The 23,341-nt window shown below is 32.1% G+C and overlaps 1 protein-coding gene across 1 annotated transcript in view; it reads left to right on the forward strand.

Annotated features, from left to right (window-relative positions):
• Positions 1–23,341, forward strand: part of LOC139499581 (endoribonuclease LACTB2-like) — a 273,549-nt gene that overhangs the window by 210,628 nt on the left and 39,580 nt on the right. The gene's annotated exons all lie outside the window — the stretch shown is intronic.

The following is a 23,341-nucleotide window of genomic DNA, read 5'->3' on the forward strand; positions in this document are numbered from 1 at the left end:
AGGTGAATGGCAGGCAGTTTGAAAAATCCGACCTCCCAAAAGATCAAATTTTAGCGAAAAATAATGTTGTTGTTCTCTCCTGTTACAGCCCTTTTGTGTACCTTCTGAGATTAGTTCATTGTCAGCACTAAAAAAGTAAATATGTTTGTCTAGTAATTTATTAGATTGATATGTAGATGGAAATAAACTTCTATACAATTCAAATAGAAGGACAAAACGTACTGTGTAATTTCTTTCTGTTACATTTTGTCTTGTTACTTGATAAAAAGTAACAGCATAGCCATTATTAGCAATAGGAACGTTGTTAAAGACAATTTCACAGATAAATCAAACAGTTAATCTATACCAACTTTTTATTTAATATAAGTGATGATCATCATATTAAATAAATCTCAACATACTATACAGTATATTGATTGAAAAAGAGAAGTTTTTTTTTTACATCTAATAACAGCAGATAACATTGTGCAATTCTATCATTTTTTGAATACCCTAAATGCTCTTCAAATTTGTACTTGTTTTTGTTTTAAAAATATTCTGATATGAGCATCACTGAGGAGTCTTATGTAGACGAAGCGCGCGTCTGGCGTATTAAATTATAATCTTGATAACTATATAGCAGATGATAAGAGAAAGGTATTGATTTTAGAATTTTTCATTACATAGACAGACGTTTCATCTTGCAAATACAGTTTCAAAGGATAACTGAATCTGTCCTGTTACTTGTCCTGTTACTCAAGATTCTTTCATTTGTGTTTTTTAACTGAATAAATATCTGCATAATATCATGAAGATTGAGAGATCAGAATGAGTCTCACATTACCCTGTGCTTTGTGTTCTGAAATTTTGATCAGTTTTACATAGTCTAAATATAATTAAATTTCATTGACATTGAAAAACCAGTAGGGTCTCATTGTACATAATCTGAGCGGTCTCTAGTAGGTTTGCAGAAATTATTTGCAGAACACCGTTTTTAGCAGTCAGGATAACTTTGCAGATGTTTATAAATTTGATCACTTTGTTAATTGATTATAATTGAAGGGTTATTGCTTTTTCAAGCTAAAATAAAGTTTGACATTTCAAATTCACCTTTAAAAGCCTTAATTTGTAAGTCGCTTCTTTGCAAATATTACAAAAACATGGATACATACAATGTCTCGTCTATAGGAAATCACTCTCCGCAATTTTTATATATAAAAAGAGGACACAAACTTATCCACCATTTTCTACATTTGAAAATGCCTGTACCAAGTCAGGAAAATGCAGTTCTTGTCCATTCATTTTTGATGAGTTTTGTTATTTGATTTTGCCATGTGATTATGGACTTTATAAATTGATTTTCCTCTAAGTTCAGTATTTTTGTGATTTTACTTTTTATACAACGCCGGTTGAGATTTCCCAGTATTTGATGTTGCTTGTTGTTATAAACTAGACCTAATAACAGACTGTTACATTGTTGACACCGCCAGAGTCGCCGAAGCTGTAACTGAAAACAGCATGCCTTTATCGCTTTTTGACTCGATCAAGGCGAGACGAAAAGGTGACACTTATAAGATTTTAGAATAATTGAAACACTATCGATATAAGAAGTTTTATCAATACAGTAAGTTAATAAGTACAGACGTCAGTTTCAATTGTAAAGAGTGAAAATAGGCTTACAAAAATATTGTACGATAAAATGAATTAGAGTTGTAGTGATAAAGCAAAACAATTTAGTTTTTATATTTTGTTGAATTTCACTTTATCAGTGATTCATTTTGGATACCTTTTAATTTATTATTCATTTGTTTGTGTTTTTATCAGTATTGCTTCAATTTCAGTTATCTATTGTTTCAGTTTGTTATTTAACGAGGCCATTATGGTAGAAAATATCTCATTTTCGATTCCTAATATTTCCAATTAAGTAAATGTTGGTCCATTTTGAGAAAGAGACTTCCAACTAAAGAAATGATATTTTTCATGAAATTATTTTACGAAAATTTGAGTGAAAGGTTTGTTCATTATTGTTGCAACAATCATACTCAATTAATTAAAAAAATAATTGGATATTAAAGAAATCAAAACCACAATCCAAATGTTGCCATGCCATCGGCATTTCTACTTTAACTATACAAACGCAGTTATATGCTAAATGTTAATCACTTTTTCAATGTTTATTAGGCAATTTTTGAACTTACTTGTAATATTCTATGTACTGGTTATCCACATTCAAATAGATCTGTATGTAATGTGCTGTTCATGAAATGCAAATACATGTTTTCCATTAGAATAAAGAAGTTGGAACATAATTCAAAATAACACGTTCAACTATATCATTGTTAACTAAGTTTATTATTTTCAAACAAAGACACTTTCAAGTCTTGTAAGTCTTACTTTGTACATGACAAAAAGGGAGAAACGAAGAACATCTTGATATTTGTTAAAAATGTATGAATACATTATTTAATATTTATAATTTAAAAAAGTTATGCATCATTTTACTTGGTGCCAAACACGATGAAAGTATTTGTTTTACAATTATAATCAGCTGACCATGTGTGAGGTGTATGATTAACATAAGTAACACGACGGGTGCCACACGTGGAGCAGAATTTGCTAACGTTTCCGGAGAACCTCAGATCATCCCCCAATTTTTGGTGAGGTTCGTGTTGTTAAGTCTTTAGTTTTCTATTATTTGTCTTCTGTACTAGTATTTGTCTGGTTTTTTTTTTAATTTTTAGCCATGGCATTGTCAGTTTATTTTCAATCTATGAGTTTGACTTCACTCTTGTATCTTTCGCCCTCTTTTGCAATCTGAAAAAAGATTATTTGACATTAAATCTTGATTATATAATGATAAAGGCTATAATGACACAAATGTTACATTATATTATTGACATAAGTAGTAGATATACACAATGGTATCTCAATTACATAAGCCCTTTTGTGCATTGCTTGAATTCATTTTGATAAATAGTTATTATTAGAATTTTTGTAATGATTATCAATAGTTTATTGTTGGTATTGTTCCTTGTTGTCGTTCCTGACGCAATTATCAATTGTTGGTATCTCAGAGCGTATACTAATCTCTCCATTTTATCATTACTAGAAGACATCCGCGAAATGTCGGTCATTTAGAGTGTGTTTTTTGGAATGTGAACTATTCCTGTTGTCCGATGATTTTGTGTAAAAAAATATGAGAGTTTCAGGAAAGGTATCAAAAGGTACTTGACGACAGGACAGTTTATATCAGCACTCTCCTTTTTGTCTAAGTTTTATTTTTTTTATTTTCTTTTCAATTTCATTTTTTTTGTATACGTACCGTGAAAAGAAATGTATTTTAATCTCCAGATAATATACGACCGCTGTTAATAGTAAACTTGGAATTCAAAGAAAATATCAAATACAATGTACACTTTTTTTAACGAATATATATGTTCATAGCATACAAAAATCGAGAAAAAAAATGTCTTGTGCCCCCAAGAATCTATCGAAATTATGTGTTATCAATAAAGGCAACAGTAGTATACCGCTGTTCAAAACTCATAAATCCATGGACAAAAAACATAATCGGGGCAACAAACCAAAACCGAGGGAAACGCATTAAATATAAGAGGAGAACAACGACACAACACCGAAACGCAACAGCACACAGAAACGGACCAAGCAACAGACAATACACCACGAGAATAACAAATATAACATCAAAACAGTCCTAAACGAAAGTATTTTCTATGACATAAACGTTTGTTTGAAGACGAAAACAATCTCCGTACGCCTGTGTATTCATTTGTCTCCCAAAATAACCCAAACAGAATAATCATCAGCGAGGATGACAAATGGGACTATGCATGGTACCTATTGGACACAAATGAATAATGATTAGGTTTATAAGTACGTCTGATTTAACATTGTTGGGCTGATGGTTAGACGCGTTGTATATACAGAAATGTACACAGCCATGTTTCACCATCACTGCTGGTGATCCGTTGGATAAATCTGTTGTAGAGTTGTCACTGGCTCAGACATACTTATAAATATTGATATGACTGTATCTGCATTAATTTGTAGAATCCTTTACTATAGATGATTCAGCTGATCTGTAACAATACTACTTCATGCCTTATATATCATGTATTGTATTACGATGCTAGATTAAAACTGACGAGGAATGGTAGCACCCGGCAACCGGAAGCTTAATTTTTTGTGAAGCCAAGGTGGTCGTGTGGTCTAGGACGCCGGATACAGTGCAGGCGATGTGGTGTCACGATATCTCAGTAGCATGGGTTCGAATCCCGGCGAGGGAAGAACAAAAAATTTGCGAAAGCAAATTTACAGATTAACATTGATATTTAGACGAGTTGTATGTATATATATATAATTATCTTCTTTTATATACAAGTGTATTCGGGTATAAAATCCGATTGTCAGTTGGCCAACATTCATAGAAACACAAGTAAAAATAATATTTTTAAAAATCTAGACTTAACAAAATCAAACAAAACTAAACATAATTATAACATGCAAATGAATATAAATAAACACTATAAACACAACTAAAATGTTAGTTAGTATGAATTAAAAGAAATCAGCAAAATGTCTCATCACAGCTACTACTATATACTCTGTTTGCGGTCAAGATCTAGGACGTTGATTGGAACATCAAATTCTTTCTGATTGAATTAATCAACCTTTCACCTTATTAATCTGTGTCATACAATGGGACGTAAGTTGTCTAACCTTTTTAACGCTGCCGCTCAAAAACTGAGCATAAAACTGCATAGACCATTCCCTGACACATATAAATGAACCTCAATTAAATTTAAAATCAAATGAAAACATGATTCCAAATCATAATCGACCGCAACGTGATGAATAGTCTCCGGGTCTGTTTGATATGTCAAAATGACAAGTAAATGTTAACACCGTCAAATATATAAATGAATGTTCCTACCTGAGCAAATTCAATATATTGTCCTGTGAAACTCCATGTCCTGAATTGACAATTCTAATGTATCACCAAATATAAGAGAAATGCAGCATATTTAACGTTAACAACATTTTCGTAAACATCAATATTTGATGGGGTATTATATGTTGGTCATGTTTCAAAAAGTTTTTTACCTCTCTGTCGTGCACGATATTAAGGTCCCCGTAAAAACACATCTAAACTCAACGGTTCACAGTTTCAAATTAAAGGAGTATCAATTTCAAAATCAACGTCTGATGTTACCGACGTATAATCAAATTTTTTTAACTTGTGCTGTTTTTTTGTGTATTTGTATGAAATAATAGGTGGTTGTGTGTTATTATAATAGGATAAAATCAATACCTCTGCTCATATATTTAATTTTCAGAAAGTGCCGTTTATAATCTTCAGGTTGTTCATAAGCGTGAACAGTCTATAGTGGCAAAAAGATGTAATTATACGCGAACAGTTATACAGTGGACTGACAAAATAAATTGTGTGTCACTCCTTAAAACTATAATGCAATTTACTGATTGGTATTTGACCCAGTTTACATAATAATTGATACCTACCGTTGATTTTAAATATAGATAGATGAAGGAGATTGCTAAGTGCATAATTTATACGATGATTTATTCCTTAATTTCGATTGAAACGTTTGCCATGAAACCTATCTTGTCGCTGTCTTTTATCCATAAAATATAGTACAACAGCAGAAGTTGTAGATATGTTCCCTTGTTTAAGTATATTGTCATGTAGACCCAGGGGATAAGCTGTCTGAAGTTTTTTGATCCAAAGTAAAATCACAAAATTCTGAACTCCGCGAAAAATTCAAAACGTCTCTAATCAAAAGCTCAAACAAATCAAACGAATGGATAACAACTTTCATATTCCTGACTTGGTACAAGCATTGTTAAATTTAGAATATTGAGGATGGAACCTGGTTTATACTTGTTGTTTCTGGATCGTTTCAAACAGTTGAAATCTAATTAATTTTGTATTGTGTTTTCCTAAATGCTGATAAATCATGATTTGAATTTTTTAAGTTTTCAAAAGCACTATAGGTGTTCATGATTTCTTTTAAAAAAATCCCTTCAAGCTTTTACTACATATTGTATATCACACTTTGGCTTTGGTCATGTAACCAGATAAATGAGACTGAGGGTTTTGCACGTAATATTACAGTAAAAGGAAAGCAAAAAAGCTCTCGCATTGACTGTTGCTCCACATTTTATTCCCAAAACTTAGCTGTCACTTTAAACCAGTTGCTTCCATATATCATTACGGTTTGTTCACAATCTTATTTGACTGCATATTTTAAAATGGCCATGTATGTACTATCGTTTTTTAAGTATACGATAGTATCAATCAAATCAGCAAATTTTATACAAAAAGTGAACTGTATGATACGAATGAAAAACAATACCATGATAAAAACATTTTGTCGGCATCACTATAGATTGCCAGCATTTTATTTTTTCATTTACAATACTGAGCTGTTACTGAAAATCTGTACTTTTTCATTTTCATTTTTAAACACAAAGACTTTACCGTACCATCTAACATTAACTACATGCGTTCTTCACTTTAAAAAGAATATAGGTTTATAAATTAAATTAGAGTGACAGAATTTTTCTCAGAATACTAAGCTTTCACTAAAAATATGTAGTTTTCGAGTCTAATAAAGGCAACAGTAGTGTACCGCTGTTCGAAATAAAACGATTGAGAAAAAAACCCAAATCCGGGTTACAAGCTTAAACTGAGGGAAACACATCAAATACATGTTTAAGACGAGAACTACGACACATACAGATACGAACTATAATATAACAATGGACATTTTTCTCACTTGGTACAGGACATCTTAAGAAAGAAATGGTGGGTTGAACCTGGTTTTGTGGCAATGTTTAATATAACATTAAAATGACAACATTATATGACAGGACTAGAATACAAATATATGGGAGAACATATAGAACTGACAAAAACACACGAAGAATAGCTCACAAAAGGTACCAGGTTTAAAATTTAATACACCAGACGCGCGTTTTGTTCACACAAGACTAACCAGTGACGCTCAGATGAAAAAAGTTCTAAAGCCAAAACAATTTCAAAGCTGAAGAGCATGGAGGACCAAAAGTTCCAAAAATTTATGCCTAATTCGGCTAGGGTTTCTGCCTGGGATAAAGTTTTTTTTTATTATTTAGAATAATTCATACTTTTGCAAACAGTTTTATTTTTATAAAATGACTATGTAATAGATATACATGATAAAACCGAAGTGGTGACTAACTACAGAATAAAAACGATTACATAAAACAACCTAATCCAGCACATAAAAAGTCATTGGTGAGTTAGCCAAAGCCATCAACGCACAAAGTGACGTCACATTTGAATTTCTAAGAATGCTTTGTTGTACACAATTCTTTGACATCATCAAACATTTCAACCTGCTTTTAAAAATTTGCAACTGCCACTTACATCTGAAGTGTTTGTGTATCAAAATTGTATGTGGTAATTCATAAACATGCACTTTGATTAACGATGTAATATTAAACATGTTAAACAGTAGTCTGCAAGGAAATGGGGAATGAAAAACTCAAGAAAAGTTTTAATCATAATATACAAATATTTTTTAAATGCGTTGAACGTTTTTTTCTTGTTTTCAAAAGAAAAAAAAAATTAAAAAAAACCCCAATATTTCCTTTCTTTTATGATACCTGTATGTTTGAATATGTCGATCATCTACAGGAATTAACAACTATTGTTTCATTTATGCAGAACTAAATGAAAAAAAGAAAAGATACTTGAGGATGACCACCTATTGAGTCAAAGTGAATAGTATTTTGTTCGGCTGTAATAGAAACCAAACAATACGATTATACATATATAATCTGGTACAATATATGATACAAAAAGTGCTAAAAACAGACGAGTTTTTAGTTTTAAGTCTGGTTAGAAGCTGATCGTTTTAGAGGACTGATCTAAAACAGATCTGTCAACGATTTTGGGCAGATCTTACTACTGTTTATAACTATATAGGATATTTCTGTTTTTGTATTGTTTAGTTCATTTTTAGAACGTTACATTTTCCAATTTGTGTTGTTTAACATTTGCCTCGTTGATGGCTTTCATAAAGTGCAATAAGGTACAAGCTTTGCTACATCATTTGATTTATGATGGTTTGAACAAAAAAAGTGTTACTGAACACTTGTTGATGCAAGATTAGTACATGAGTATTGACAGTAACCTGTAAAACCTTCATAAAGGATATACAACATGAAAACACTTTACATCGTTTGTGCATCTAAAGTGTTGAAAAATATGACAATAGGGAACTTTATACCTGCCCAGTTAACTTCGTCTGACGAAGTCCAAACCTGTCTACATTCAAATAAAGGTATTTTACCAATAAATTGAAAGGTCGTAACAAATATCAGGCAAAACGGTTATAGAAAAACACATATTCAATTCTAAAATAAACTACAAATTGAACTAAATCCCAAATATTTAATGATGTATCGGTTTGATACTTATTTGCAAGAGAGACATATTTATTTGTTTTACGGAATTTACCAGTTTTATCTCATCGTATAGAATAATAAGATACATTGATCACATGAATTACATCTTTATTTCAAAACGAAATTGAAACTGATTTACTATAAGATAACCGTAAAATAGCGACGCGTTTATCTCCTTCTTTATACTCCACAGCCTTTTTTGATAATAGAACTTCCTTCATTATCGCGTCGAATCCTCCATCCATTGTTTTCAAATCATAGAAGGCACAATAAGCGATTAAAAATATTTTCATTTGTTGAAAACTAACTCTATACCCAAAAGAACAAAAAAAAGCAAAATGCTCGCAATTATTCTTTAAGACATTATACTTTCCAAATGAATCAACATCATTTTCAAAGTATTGAGCAACAGCTATAGATAATTCGAAAGGCAAACGCTTAAATTCTGGTACATTTGATATTAAACAATCTTCAATGTTTTTGCTAACCACCTTACATTTTTTGTCTATCTTTGTAAATATATTTTCCTTTATTATTTTTGCACGTTTTTTGTTACGACCAGTAAAGTGAATAATGTTCACTGTATTTTTGTCAACAGCTGTAACAATAGCATGATGGGTATATATATATCTGTTAAACATAATATGAGCTCCGCCTTGAAGACTGTTTCTTTTAGCTGGAGTTGTAGCTGGCCCATACTTAAATGCCTGTTTTATATTCTTTATTTTCTCTTTATTTGATTTATAAAAGCTGAAATAAAAAATAAACTGTAATTATTGCCAATCAATCAAAACTTCTATTGAGTTTCATTCGTAGTTACCGACAATAGTGAAATAAAAGATAGCACTATTATATCTGCCTTTGTTCATAATAGCCCGTTACCATATAGTTCGAATACTAACACAAATACAATGAAGACTGTCTCGGCATTCAAAATTATTCAACATGTATTTGTAAGGCGAACAATACCATAGATCTATTCTAACCAACAAATTTAAACTTACATTGTACAACTAATAGCATGACAAAAAACAAAAACTTTACAGAAAATGACCGTATAGTATAAAGACGTGTTTCTGTTGGGTTTACTATAAAAAAAATAATTCATAAAGCATTTAAGTTCGATTGACACTTTCTTATGTCTAAGTTCAATAGGTAGATTTTTATTGGCAGTTGTTTGATATAAGGTTATACGTTAGGTTTTAACTGTGAATCAAATTTGAGCAATTTTAACCGGCACCCGGTGAAGAAAATCCTGTACAAAGTAACATTGGTACCTTGTGATAAAGTATTCCGTGTATTCATATATTTTATTCTACTATCGAGGCTAATTTACATAATAGCATGTTGCCCATAGTGTATCAAAGACATTATGATCAAAGATGTTTTACAGCCAATTATCATTCCGATGTACCGACCTAATGCTTAGTAGACGTAGATCGGACTTCACCTTCCGATTATCGTATTATAATTTAATTTTGGATGTAACGCGTCTTCTGATTGGCTGACGTTATTTTGTTATGAGCCCATAGACATAATTTAGTCATGTGACCGTGACGTGATCAACGTTTTTTCATGGTTTTCTACGGTTTAAAATGGAATTTAGAATTAAATTATAAGAAATGATCATGTTAATGAAAATATGACATGTTAATAACATTTTAAAGCCCAGTTATACTGATGTATACTTCGACGGCCATTTTTGAAAAAGAAATTAGAAAAAAATCGCAAACGGAAAACATTAATTGCTCGAATAGTTCAATCTTAAATTATTTTCGTGAACATGTACACATCATAAGCCAAAGATAAACAAAAAAAAAGTATACGTTTTGGTATGTTTATACTCACTTCTCTACAGTTTTTATTACTTTTTTGATACTCATTTTTCGTTACGGAATACAGGATTTTGTCTTAATATTCTTTTGGATATCAAAACACAGAATACAATCACTATTGACAAACGAGGAATCAATCTAAATCGTCTGGATAGCAGGTCTTCAAAATACCAATGCAATTACCATTAATTTTGTCAAAATATGGGATTTTCAACTGAAAAACACAAAAAGAACACTGAATTTACAATTGACAAACTATCAATTTCTGATGAAAATAATATACATGTAACTGACGATATACAGCTTTGCTTTTTTATGCTACACAATTGTTTTGTGTTGCCTTCTTTATCAGATATCAGTAAAATAAGCAGGAATTACCTGTGAATGGGGACGAAGTCTATGATTTTTTTTTATGTTAGAAAGAGAAACGGAAATACCGTAACGTTTCCGATTTTGGTTCTGTTGTTAGGGATTTTAGTTGTGACTTTATTTAAGTTATGACATCATATTCAATGTAAACAAAGAAACGCTGTCATCAGGTAACTTTTTTTTTAATAACAAACATATTTTTAAAAATGAATTAGTATAAGTTCCTTTCTTAGACTGATAAATAAACATGTTATTCAAAGTCTCATGTAAACAAGACCGGAAACGGAAGTAGATTTCTGCGCCGATCCGGAAATTCAAAAATGCGACAAAAAAAAAAATTGAACGATTTTGAGTTCATTAGTACAATGAAAAATTCGGGAAATTTTCCCCATTTTTTTTTTTTTTTGTATTGAATTTTCTACTGTAATAGGGGACTTCGTCCCTATATCAATCACAACAACATTTTGGTTGGTGTTTCCTGTGTTATTTATTTTGATTTATATGCTTACCGTTTTGATGTATGTTTACAATGATTTGACTGCTGAATTCCAATTATTCGCACTTTAACATATCATAAAAATAGAAATAAGACGATGTGTATGACTGACAATGAGACATTTTTCCATCAAAGTTGAAATGAAGGAGATTTACAGTAAAGTCATAAGTAACCATACGGCTTTGACAATGAAAAGATCAATGCTATATAGTCCAAATAAAATGATTGTCATGTCCAGCCTTTTATTGTCTACCACATGGTAGAGGTTTATTGCATTGTTGGAAGGCTGTGCGGTTGCCTATTATTGCTTGCATTCTCATTATTGGAATTTTGGTGGGACATTGCTGGATAGTTTTCTCCTTATCTTTATATCAGGTAGATTGATAGCATTATCTTCAATGCAGAAACAAAACACCTGTATAGGCGTTGCAGGAAACGTATAAATCCCCACAATAACCAAAAAACATAAAAAAAACACAAACTCTGAGAGTATTCGGAGTTACTGACAACTAGTTTAAAGCCAAAAATAACTAATACAAATATCATGTATCTATGACGAAAATATGAACCAGTTTACATTCCAGCAGCACCTGCATACGGTATAGGGAGTCAGCACTTTTTGTACTGACATGAATTATCATTGATATGGTTATATTCATAAATTAACTGTTTACAAAATTTTGAATATTTGAAAAACTAAGGCTTTTCTACCTCAGGCATATATACCTTAGCTGTATTGGGCAAAACTTTTAGGAATTTTGGTCCTCAATGCTGTTTAACTTCGTACTTTATTTGTCCTTTTTTTAAACTTTTTTGGATTCGAGCGACACTGATGAGTCTTTTGTAGACGAAACGCGCGTCGGCGTAAATACAAAATTTAGTCCTGGTATCTATGATGAGTTTATTTATTCCCAATTGATACGATATTCCTGTGCTTTCATTTCCTTTCATGATTTTCTTGATAGAGGATTGTTGCTCACAAGGAAGCTATTAAGTCAAGAGTTCCAAATGGAGAAGTTAAAAAGTTAGTAAATTTTACGGACGCCATCACGAGTTGGTTGACCGTTATGGAATAACCGTTTCACAAATGATATCGGATATGTTCCTTACGTCGTAACTACAATCCCCTTCCCTTTCATAAAGTTGACCTACCGAATTAGACTATTTACCGGATTTAATATATCATAAGCAACACGACGGGTGTCACATTTGGAGCAGGATCTGCTTCCCTTTCCGGAGCACCTGAGATCACCCTTAATGGGTGGGGTTCGTGTTGTTTATTCTTTAGTTTTCTATGTTGTGTCGTGTTTAATATTGTTTGTCTTTTTTTCCTTTTAATTTTTAGCCATGGCGTTGTCAGTTTATTTTCGATATATGAGTTTGAATGTCCCTCTGGTATCTTTGGTCCCTCTTTTACATCTATAATATAATAGATTTCGTGTAAATACTTCAATAACAACATAGAAACGCAAAACAAAATCAAAGTATGAACAGATTGCAGTACCATGAAAGTACATGTGCATATGTGTTTAACAATAAAATTTGGTATGGTTTATCTTACTGGTAAACACAATCAATATTTGTACCAAATATGCAATATCAACAGATTTTATTACAGTTTTGTTTTTGCAACCTTTATAATAAGTTTATTAAAAGCACTGCAACGTTTACTCGGATCGTATTCTAACTTCCAACTTGGTTAACAACATCACCGATAATTTTAGAATGTGCTATATCATTTACAATAGGTTTTCTACGGGTACAGCCAAATTTACTAACCACATCTTTGTGTCTTCTGAATAATCTAATAAAAATTTTAAGTAGTCACGAAGTTCTTGACATAATATATTACTAGTAATACACAGAGTACACTCTTTGCAATCTGATCATATGGGACAATAGTTCTCTCATCCAGACATTTTAGTTTTCAAGATGCGAGGCTTGAGGGTCAATTTTCCATATTCAAGATTTCACTGTTAAGAGTGGAAAAATAACTTAGTGACATAATTCTGTATATGTTTCTCTTGATTTTTAAACATTACATTGATATCTTTTTGTGTCTACCTTGTTCTACATAGAGATGGTTTCTCTATGTGTGACCTCAATGATCGTTAAGCATGATTATCGATAGCCATTTCCTGATGTAACGATGGCAAGAACTTTTTGGCAGATCCAGGTCTTTTATAAAGTGAGGGGGGATTATTCCAAATACCAGAAAATAATATTTGATTTCAAACTAAAACAATTATAAACAAGAGGGGTTTATAGGCTATTTGTCAGCAGAATTTGTGTTTACAATAGAATTTAACTTTGCATTATATAAAAATAAAAATACGGTAAACAAAAAATGAAGTAAATGCATGCTTCAAAATTGTGAACATTAACACTGAATGAAAAAAAGTCAATTTGTAGTGGACAGAAGTACATGTACAATTTTTGTTATATTATACCTGCTTTTAGATACAGTGGCGAATATAAGGAGTCTGGGAATTGGAATTTCCTGTTTTTATGGACGAGTAATGCATTTGAATGGGAACATATAGTTGGAACCTCAACCCCCTCCCCCAATTTTTACAAATTTTGATTATTTTTTTTCTCTCAGATATTCGAATTCAAAAGTCCTACAAAACAGCTGTTGAGTCCCTTAATTAAATCATTGATTGAATAATGAATGATTAGTTAAGCTGATCAGTACATACGTCTGAGAATGCATTGTTTAAATAAAAGAGTGTTATTATGATTTTAGGCCTAACTGTGGTTGAAAAACTTGCAAACTTTTATCAATTTCAGAAGAAAAAAAAATGCATAAAGTTATATATGTATCACCTATCAGAATGATAGTTGGTGTAATCATGATTATCGTGATCGTGTAATAAGTTGTTATTCATTTAATTAAAAGAAAACATTTTTAAATTGATAGCCAAAAATATTAATCTAGAATCAGTACATACACTTGTTTTTTTAAACATCTTTATACTATTCATTAGCATGACTAGGGAACTTATTAAAACGAAATTTTGCACAAGACAGTCATGGGAGTTCACATACAGTGGTCGTTATAAACATAATGGCACAATTTATAAAACTAAATTTATTGTTATAACATATGTAAACTAAAATCATTGTAGAATTTTTATTTCATTTGACTTCATGTTAGTTAGTCACTTAGTTTAAAAACCTAACCTGTACTGAAATAAAGAGATGTATAATGATTGCCAATAAGACACAACATAACAGTCTAAAAACTATCCACCAAAGTCTTAATAATGTGTCAGTCATGTTTGTTAGCAGTTATAAGTCACTTTACAGAAATAAGAAATGAATACATTTCATTATTTTCAGGCAGATTAGGAAAAGAGTAATAGTAGCTTTTTAGCTTACCACAAGAGAATATAAGAAATATTATTATATAACGAAGGAAATAATAGATGCACAAAAGACAGAAATTAGCTACTGGACTATATGTAAAGTTTTCCCTTACCAATATTAAGAGGAGCTGTTGTATACTTAGAAAAACAGCAGGCTGAGGACTCATCAATCAGCATTTTTAGACATTACATTATGGTTTATTGCAATCTGCATGTATGTTCATTTACTCGATTTACTCCATTGTTCTCTATGGACATACATTACAGCCTGATATTTTTAAGGACCTAGTAAAGCAAGTCCCTGGACCTAGTTAGACCTGTTTCTTAGGCAAGGTGTATAATATAACTATTGAATGTATTAAAATGCAAATGTAATATTAATTGTATCGGCTGTTTAACAATAATAACACGATAATGGTTAGTGCTAAGTATTTATTAATAACAACGTGCAATTTAGATAAACAGACATGAATAATCTTGTGTTTGTCTGCTTTGCTTGAAATCAAAACTATCAATCAGGTTTATTTACACGCATTTTATTAAAGCAGACAGTTAAAAATATGTCTGTTTACATTATTGGTACTATAAACAATGTATTTGCTGTTAAGACTTGTAGTACGGTGACCAAGTAATAAAAAGTCGCTTATTTAAGGGTGTTCTCCTATACAGATACAGCCCTACATATATCGCTATGCTGTATCTTTATACTATAAAGATATCGCTTAAAAGCTCCGCCAACTGCTGGATTGAGTATCGTATGAACCTGAGTGACCCCAGAATGTGTATTGCAGTTGCATTTCAATGACGTATCAATTGCGAATTAACGATTACTTTCATACGTTCTGTTTGTTTTCTAACATTTCTTTAGAGCAATAAGAATCATACCAATTCTCTGATAACATACACACATGAACAGCAGTCTTTTCTACGATGACAACTATCGATTTCAAAACTTGTGAATGTGTATGATTGTGTAACAAAAACAACCATGTCAATTTCAGCAAGCATGTTTAATGAATGTCGAGTCTAAAGCGTAGGACAACTCGTACACTCCTGTTTCAATTTGGACAATGTTTTGTTATTTGTTTTTACTGTTGAAATTAGTTGTTATGTTAATATAGATAATTATTCACCTTGAGCGATGTATTATTGTTGACCATGCGAGATTCTTTTTTTGTGAACCCGTCTTTAGCTGAAAATGTGATTACTGTATAATATTACTACACGAGCCTCAAGGGATTTCAAATCGAAAATAAATGCAAAACATGTGTATTTGTGTCTTTCAAAACACAAATAATATAGATAATTAATTGCAGGATAAAGACAATAACTGTTTAGTGTCTTTAAATATCAGCTGTATTTGTACTCGGCTCGAACAGATGTAATAGCTTGCTTAAAGCTCGCATACACCTTGTTTCCTAGCTCACAAGTAAGCTATTAAACCAAGAGTTCCAAATGATGAAGTTGAAATCATCCCGTCGTAAATTTTACGGACGCCATCACGAGTTGGTTGACCGTTATGGAATAACCGTATCACAAATGATATCGGATATGTTCCTTACGTCGTAACTACAATCCCCTTCCCTTTCCTGAATGTGACCTACCGAATTAGACTATTTACCGGATTTGTTAGCACATAAACAACACGACGGGTGCCGCATGTGGAGCAGGATCTGCTTACCCTTCCGGAGCACCTGAGATCACCCCTAGTTTTTGGTGGGGTTCGTGTTGTTTATTCTTTAGTTTTCTATGTTGTGTCATGTGTACTATTGTTTTTCTGTTTGTCTTTTTCATTTTTAGCCATGGCGTTGTCAGTTTGTTTTAGATTTATGAGTTTGACTGTCCCTTTGGTATCTTTCGTCCCTCTTTTAAAGACACTAGACAGTTATTGTCTATTTAATCGTCATTCGTCCTATACGGCTATACATCACAGTATTGGTAGTTGAAAGGTTACACATCACGTTCTGACTTGTCGTCAAAAAATCGTACGGTGCAATTTTTGTAAAATGGACTTTGAAGTACGCTCCCTTTCTTTAAAGATAAAATGACTTTCAAAAGTTTTTTGGTCTACATTCTAAAAGAATATTGGTGATATGCTTTCTGATATAATATACATCGTTGTTACACCTTATTTTAACCATTTTAAACAAAGTTTAGCCAAATTAATCCATTATTGAAGAGTTTTTTTAAACATTAAACACTACGAAAATTTAGCATTTAATAGAGTACGTTTCAATTCATTTTCATCATTTATTTTTACGCAAAATGTCATTTATATGATATTTCAAACCTTTATTAAACAACGATATCAAAATCATTTATCTCAGAATCATTATTTCGACTTGTGCATTGAAACAAAATATACACTTCAAAATCGAAGATACAGGTTTTCCCCCCGGAAATTCGACGTGTACAAAAATGTTGAACCGGACTGATTGTATTATTTTAATCTATAAATGATATTTCGTATCACAACGATTTTTCATTTCTAAAATTTGTTCAATTCGATCTATTTTGTTTGTTCATGTTCCCATTTCGTGTTGGTTATTGTGTTCTTTTAGTTATTTTTTAAAGATTTCTATTTCCTATGTTTATATGATAATTTTTTTCTTTTTATATATTTCAAGTATTTGGACCTGCAGTTATATGGAAAATATTTGAATTAGAAAGTCCTATACAATTAGTTCCTTGTAGTTCTAAAAGGCAAAACATGTGTCTCAACTTTGAAAAGTATATCGTGTTTGCCAGAGAAGAAGTACTGAATCAGTCACATTCTTAACTGTTAAGAGTAAACACTGCTTCTTCAGTTCAGTTGAAAGGCGTAATGATGGAATTTGACAGCAATTTGTTATATGGAATATGGGTCGTTTGTTGAATTCCTGATTTGGTGAAGCAATTCGAAGTGAAGTCACTTGTGCACTTTCCCTTCCTTCCTTTGGCCCATCACTCACAACTAAAATCAGTTTTAGAGAAGGTATGGCATTGGTTTAATGTATTTATGATAAGAAAAGTAAATCATTCGGTGACCTTGCAGCTGACTATTATAAAAATATGACCTAATGCTTTTCTCTAGAACACACAGTAGTAGACGTTTTTGACCTCTACCACATGAACAAAACAATAAAGTCGTCTGCTGAAAAGGAACGCCATGAAAAGACTACAGCTTTCATCAAAGTGTATCAGAGTACTGAAGGGAGAAGGATTCCTGACTGATAGAAGTTTCTTTCTGTTACCAGCAGGCTCTCCATTAGTTTTTCTTCAAAGCTTACACATCCCCTATGATTCCATCTTTTAGTGAGCTTTACTTAGCCTTAACGTTTGTAAATCCCAAAATTTACAAAGGTATTTCAGACAATAATGTTAATGACTGTCGTAACTTGTTTAGCACTCGACAAGGACCAAAACTCGCATGATTGCTAATGTCTTATACTTTGACATGAAATTTATAGAAATGGGAAAGAGCAGCAGAACAACCATACGGACCTCTGATACTGGTGTGATTATTCTGTGTGTAGTACTACAAACAGATGACACATACAAGCGAGTTGTGGGTACATATGGTGAACCTACCCATTCACCAACTATGTGCTTGCTATTCCCCAACAATTTGCAAACTTCTGCCAGCTGTACATAATCTTACCGGATGCGCCACAAAACTTCGTCTCTATTTGGAGTAGGAAAGACTTTGATGGACACGCAAGATTATGTTAGCTTCGAGAGTACTGACAAAGATGAAGCCCTTGTTTGTGCAAGAAATTTAGTTTAATAGATGTTTTGTCACGTACTCGGTGTAGTGACTTCTGTGTATCGTACCAGAGTTTACCCTGGATATTGGAAGATGCACCGTGTCTTAGCTGTCTATCTTTTAAACTTCTTATGTTGGTCTATAGCACACACTACCAATGGGTGGGACGTGTTGCTGTCTTTGCACAGACCTTATCTGTCCAGCAGCAACCAGTGCTAACCTGTGCACTATTACTTTACTGTATACTTCCTATGCGCTGCTATTCTTGTGCACCACTATTCTGTGCACTTTCGGTCTGTCACGCCTGTGCACTGCTTAACCAGCACACCCTGTTTTATGATTTACTTGTGCACTTGTTTACCTGTGCACTATAACCGTACAGGTGGCACGGTAGTATTTGCATTCCATAATTTAGGTTGCTCTTTTGTGTGCCCTACTTAGGTCAATGTTTCTGAACAGTGTTATTGAACAAAAAGTACAGTATCAACTGAACATTCTTTCCTAAACTGAGTGATGAATCAGGTGTAGAAAATATGAATTAATTTTACATACAGGTGAAAATGAGTTTTTGAGATTTTTTTTTAAATTTTGTATTCACTGCATGATAAAAGACCTAAAAGCACTAGTGGCCTTAGGTTTTTAAAAATAGTAAAAAAGTAAACGGTCATGATACATATTCAAATTTATTTCTAATTAGTATAATGAAAGTACTTCAGTTAACTGTGTATGTATAATTTTTTGCAGTGCTAGAAAGTTGTGAAATCCCAAAAAGGCTATCATTATCCCTTATGGGCCAAAAAATACTACCGTGCCCCCTTACAGTCGCCTATGCACCTATTACCCGGTGCGTATATTCCACTTATATCTTCTTGCAACCTTATTCAGGTACTCAGATAGATTCTTATTCAGAAATCTAATTAAGGTGGTACCTAAATCTTTAACTAAAATTTATTTGGCTCGTTTAATTTTCTTAAAATTTTGACAAAGTATTTACTTTGACCCTTTGACAAAAATATAAAAAATTCAATAAATTTGAACCAACCGTTTTATCAGAAAAATTACACTGGTTATATAGCAGTTTGACAAACAATTATTTTGATCATTGAGAAGCTTAATATACCCTTATAGACACTGCGTCATTAAAACGTTCTGCTGAGTTATCTCCCTGTAGTGTTAGGTACCACCTTAACTTTTATAAAGTGAAATAATAATCTTTTTCCTTCTTTACGGCGTCTGGATTATCCATCAAGCGACTCTTGGTCTGATAGCGCATTAGCTTATATACCAAGGTTTTGGACCATACCATTTACGTACGTTGGACGATACAAGATATCTTATTTCTATGAGTATTTATATATTCATAAACCCTATTGCTAAACGTGTGAATGACAGCCCTTATGTTTACAACTACTGATCGGAATATTTCCGGGTTTGCTCACCGTTACTGATTCTAAATATTATACATATCCATAGCAGTGCATAAACAAAACAAAACCCGAAAGTAGACAGCCGTACAATTTTCAAACTATACGAGTTCGATTAACAATGTTTCAGATTGATAAAAGTAGTAATAAGTTAAACTCTAGTAAAATAAAACAGATGAACTATGTCTTTAAATCAATCCATCATGATATAAATTAAATGCACGTCAAGCAAGCCACCAATAAAGATGTAGGTTAGGTCAGGTTACCTCCCTGGGAAGCGGCAATTTGGACCGCATCACACATTGCTAAACCCCTATTCCGTCACCTTAAGAAGTACGGTTGGCGAAAATTAAAAAAATTATTACACCCCGTGTATTTTGAAAGGCATATGTCAGCAGAATTCTTGAAGGATCTTGTGTGATCATGTAAGGGAAAATTAAAAAAAATAATAATTCATGTGTTTGTTCAAAACAAAACCTTACATGTACAGAGCTTTGCTCCTTTGAAGGATCAGAATTATGTAAAATTCCTTGACAGATGAACCAGAAGAAGGCAAGACCTTTGGCAAATTAAACGTTTGGGGTATTAGCTTCAATTAAAAACAACATTTATCATTTATTGCCGAGGTTAAATGTCACCCGGCAAAGTAAGTACTGTAATTTTAACGGATCTTGTATAAAAAACAAGTGTTTGAAAAACGCCACTTTTCAGAATTTATCGATAACTAAGTAATAAGTTCCTTTTATTTTTTACATTTTCGAGATAATGCATTGTTAATTGATTTGAAAGACATGTCTTATCTGAAATTTAATTCAAAATGCTGCTTATATATTTCAATTTTGAAACAGTATGTTGATCTTTGACTTTGATTTTGATTTATGCAAAACTGTTACCACTTTTCTTTTTGACGACATCGATACCAAAAATACTTATTTTGCCGAATCCAATGATATATAATATAGCCACATAGTATGTTTGACGATTAAATCTTTAAAAAAAATTAGGTCTGGTCACCTTACTATTGTGTATGCATTGAAATATAATGAAGATAACATTGATTTTTTACCGTAAATTTGAAAACACATCATTCCTGAGGTATCCCCACAAAACACATGGCTATTTTGTAACGATGGATGGTTACGTATAGCCATTTTATAACAGTGAATCTCATTGGATAAGCTACCCTTCACAATACATAATATGAAAACTGACGATTGGATACGCAATTGCGTCAGCTCTTAAATTGGTGGAAAAATGTAAACATTAGAATTCGCCATTTTGACGAAGGAAACAAATAATTTTCAATCTTGGATTACAGGATGTTGCTCACATTGCCAGCGTATCATGCATAACCAGGCCTGTGCAAATATATCTTTTAATTAGTTTTATACATTTACTTTTCTATGTTTAAGTTAATTTAATGTTTTTTTTACTACAGAACGGAACATCGTTCTCAAGGATGCCGTAGAAAAAAAGGTGGCACTGTTTGTGGGTGTAAACATTTTACATACGGGTACTTTTTGTATCGATATATTTACCTTTATCTGTCAGATTGAGGCGTTTGCTGTTGGACTGGACCAATTATTCAAATCAATTTTGTTTAAAAAGATTGTGAGGACGTGAAGTTTATAGAATGGAAAGTTCAAAACTATCAACCGAATCAAAAACGACCATCAAAAGCATGTAATTTATCTAAGACATCCAACCCTTAAAATTGGATAATTCCATTATTCTAATAGGTTTTAGTTCAGGAAATTCTGATAAGTATCGTGTTTTAAAAAGTCAAGATGTGATCAGTATAAAGCTCATACATTCATGAATTGCTTAATATAGTTCAAATGATTTATAATATGATGAACTATTTAGATAAGACCTGATTATTTAACGAAGCTTAACAGATGGGTATCATATAGATTGGAAATAACCATAGGAATGGTGATTTTCAAAACATTGAACGAAAGAGAAATAAATGAAAACAATAGTATATATTTAAGTAAATTTAAACCTCCTGATTGTGTATGAGATTTCCAAACGTTCAAAATATTTTATTGAAGGAAAGGGTGAATATTGGTAAACCTAATCTAGAGCGGCATCAATATCTATCACAGATAAAGCCCATGCAATGTTGTTTTTTTTAGAGGGGAAGAGTACTTTAATATTCCCTGAAAAACAATCCTGAGCTGCTTCGTTAGAAAATGACAAGTCAGCAGAGTCAAGGGCTTTTTTTGACAGAAAACAGAAGTCGAACTTTGTGTAAATGACAGTAGAGAGATATCTTACGCAGATACAAAATGTCGTCCAATTGTGATTATCTCTTTCAGACGAGTTATATTTGATAGGCAAAGAGCTAGATGTTTAAACACAAACTAACGTCTAACCCTTGACGATAACATTAATTACAAATATATTTTGCAAGTTAGAAGTGATGGTTATCTCATAACTTTTCTAAATTGATTTAAACAAAAAAAAAACTTACTGGTGGGCTTTAAGTATTCTTCAATTAATGATACACAGTTTGTAGTACGTAACAATATATTAAAACTTTTGGACTTTGTACAAAACAATCAATCACGGATGCATTCATTTCCACGAAAAGTTCGTTCATCTCAAATGTCCACCAATAATATATGACCTCTTCAACATTGAACATTGCATAATCAATTCAGACACAAATCAGTATTTAGTGGGTTTAGTATCTAAAAATACTAAAATAACGAGGTCCAATGTATCAGCCGTCATGGGGTAAAAACGACCAATCGAAGAATTCAACTTTATATATAGCTTATATAGGACAATGTTGTTGATTAAAACTTACACCACTCCAGACCCTTTTGTTGTCCACATAATTGATATTGCCAATGATTAATAAGTTCCGGGTCGAATCTGATACCGATACCAGTAGTATATTCACCTGTTACCTATTACCCTATCTGTACGTTCCGCATCTGACTGGCGCACCACCATACTGTGTATTTAAGATTTTGCTATATACACGGCTCATAACCACAGGGTTGACACTACTGCATTCAATCATTGTTACATTGTTCCCTATTGTAGTATTTTAATCAGTATGACTTTCTAAGATGACAATACAAATCCTAAAAATCTGGACTTAAATTAAAGCGTATAGGTACAGCTTTCAATTTGTTAGCCGACATGACGTAAAACAGCGAATCAAAGAATTCAACTTTATTTATAATAAATAAGACAATGGTGTTGATTAAAAAATACTCCATTCCAGGTCCTTTTGTTTTCCAAATAATTAATATTACCAATAATTGATAAGTTCCAGGTCGACGGGTTCAAACAGAAAGATTTTGAGAGCAGAGAAAACAGTGCATCTTATGTAGGAAGAACGACAGCTTATATTGAAATTCATATATGTATTGTAGTATAAGTCATCCCTTCATAATTTCAAGTCGTTTTGTCAATAACTCAATCGTAAAAAGGTGGGACAAACTACATACACAAATTGTTGTTATATGTAGCTTAATATCTTGTATGATATGGAAATTTCAGTCATACTAATAGGTTTGATAAATTTAAAAAATCGAACCAGAATTTAAGGTATGAGATAATGGTTTGTTTTTGTATGAATCACTTGGAAAAAGCATGATAAGTGCGGATAATGA

Source organism: Mytilus edulis, chromosome 12 (genome assembly GCF_963676685.1).
Source record: "Mytilus edulis chromosome 12, xbMytEdul2.2, whole genome shotgun sequence".
Lineage (NCBI taxonomy): Eukaryota > Metazoa > Mollusca > Bivalvia > Mytilida > Mytilidae > Mytilus > Mytilus edulis.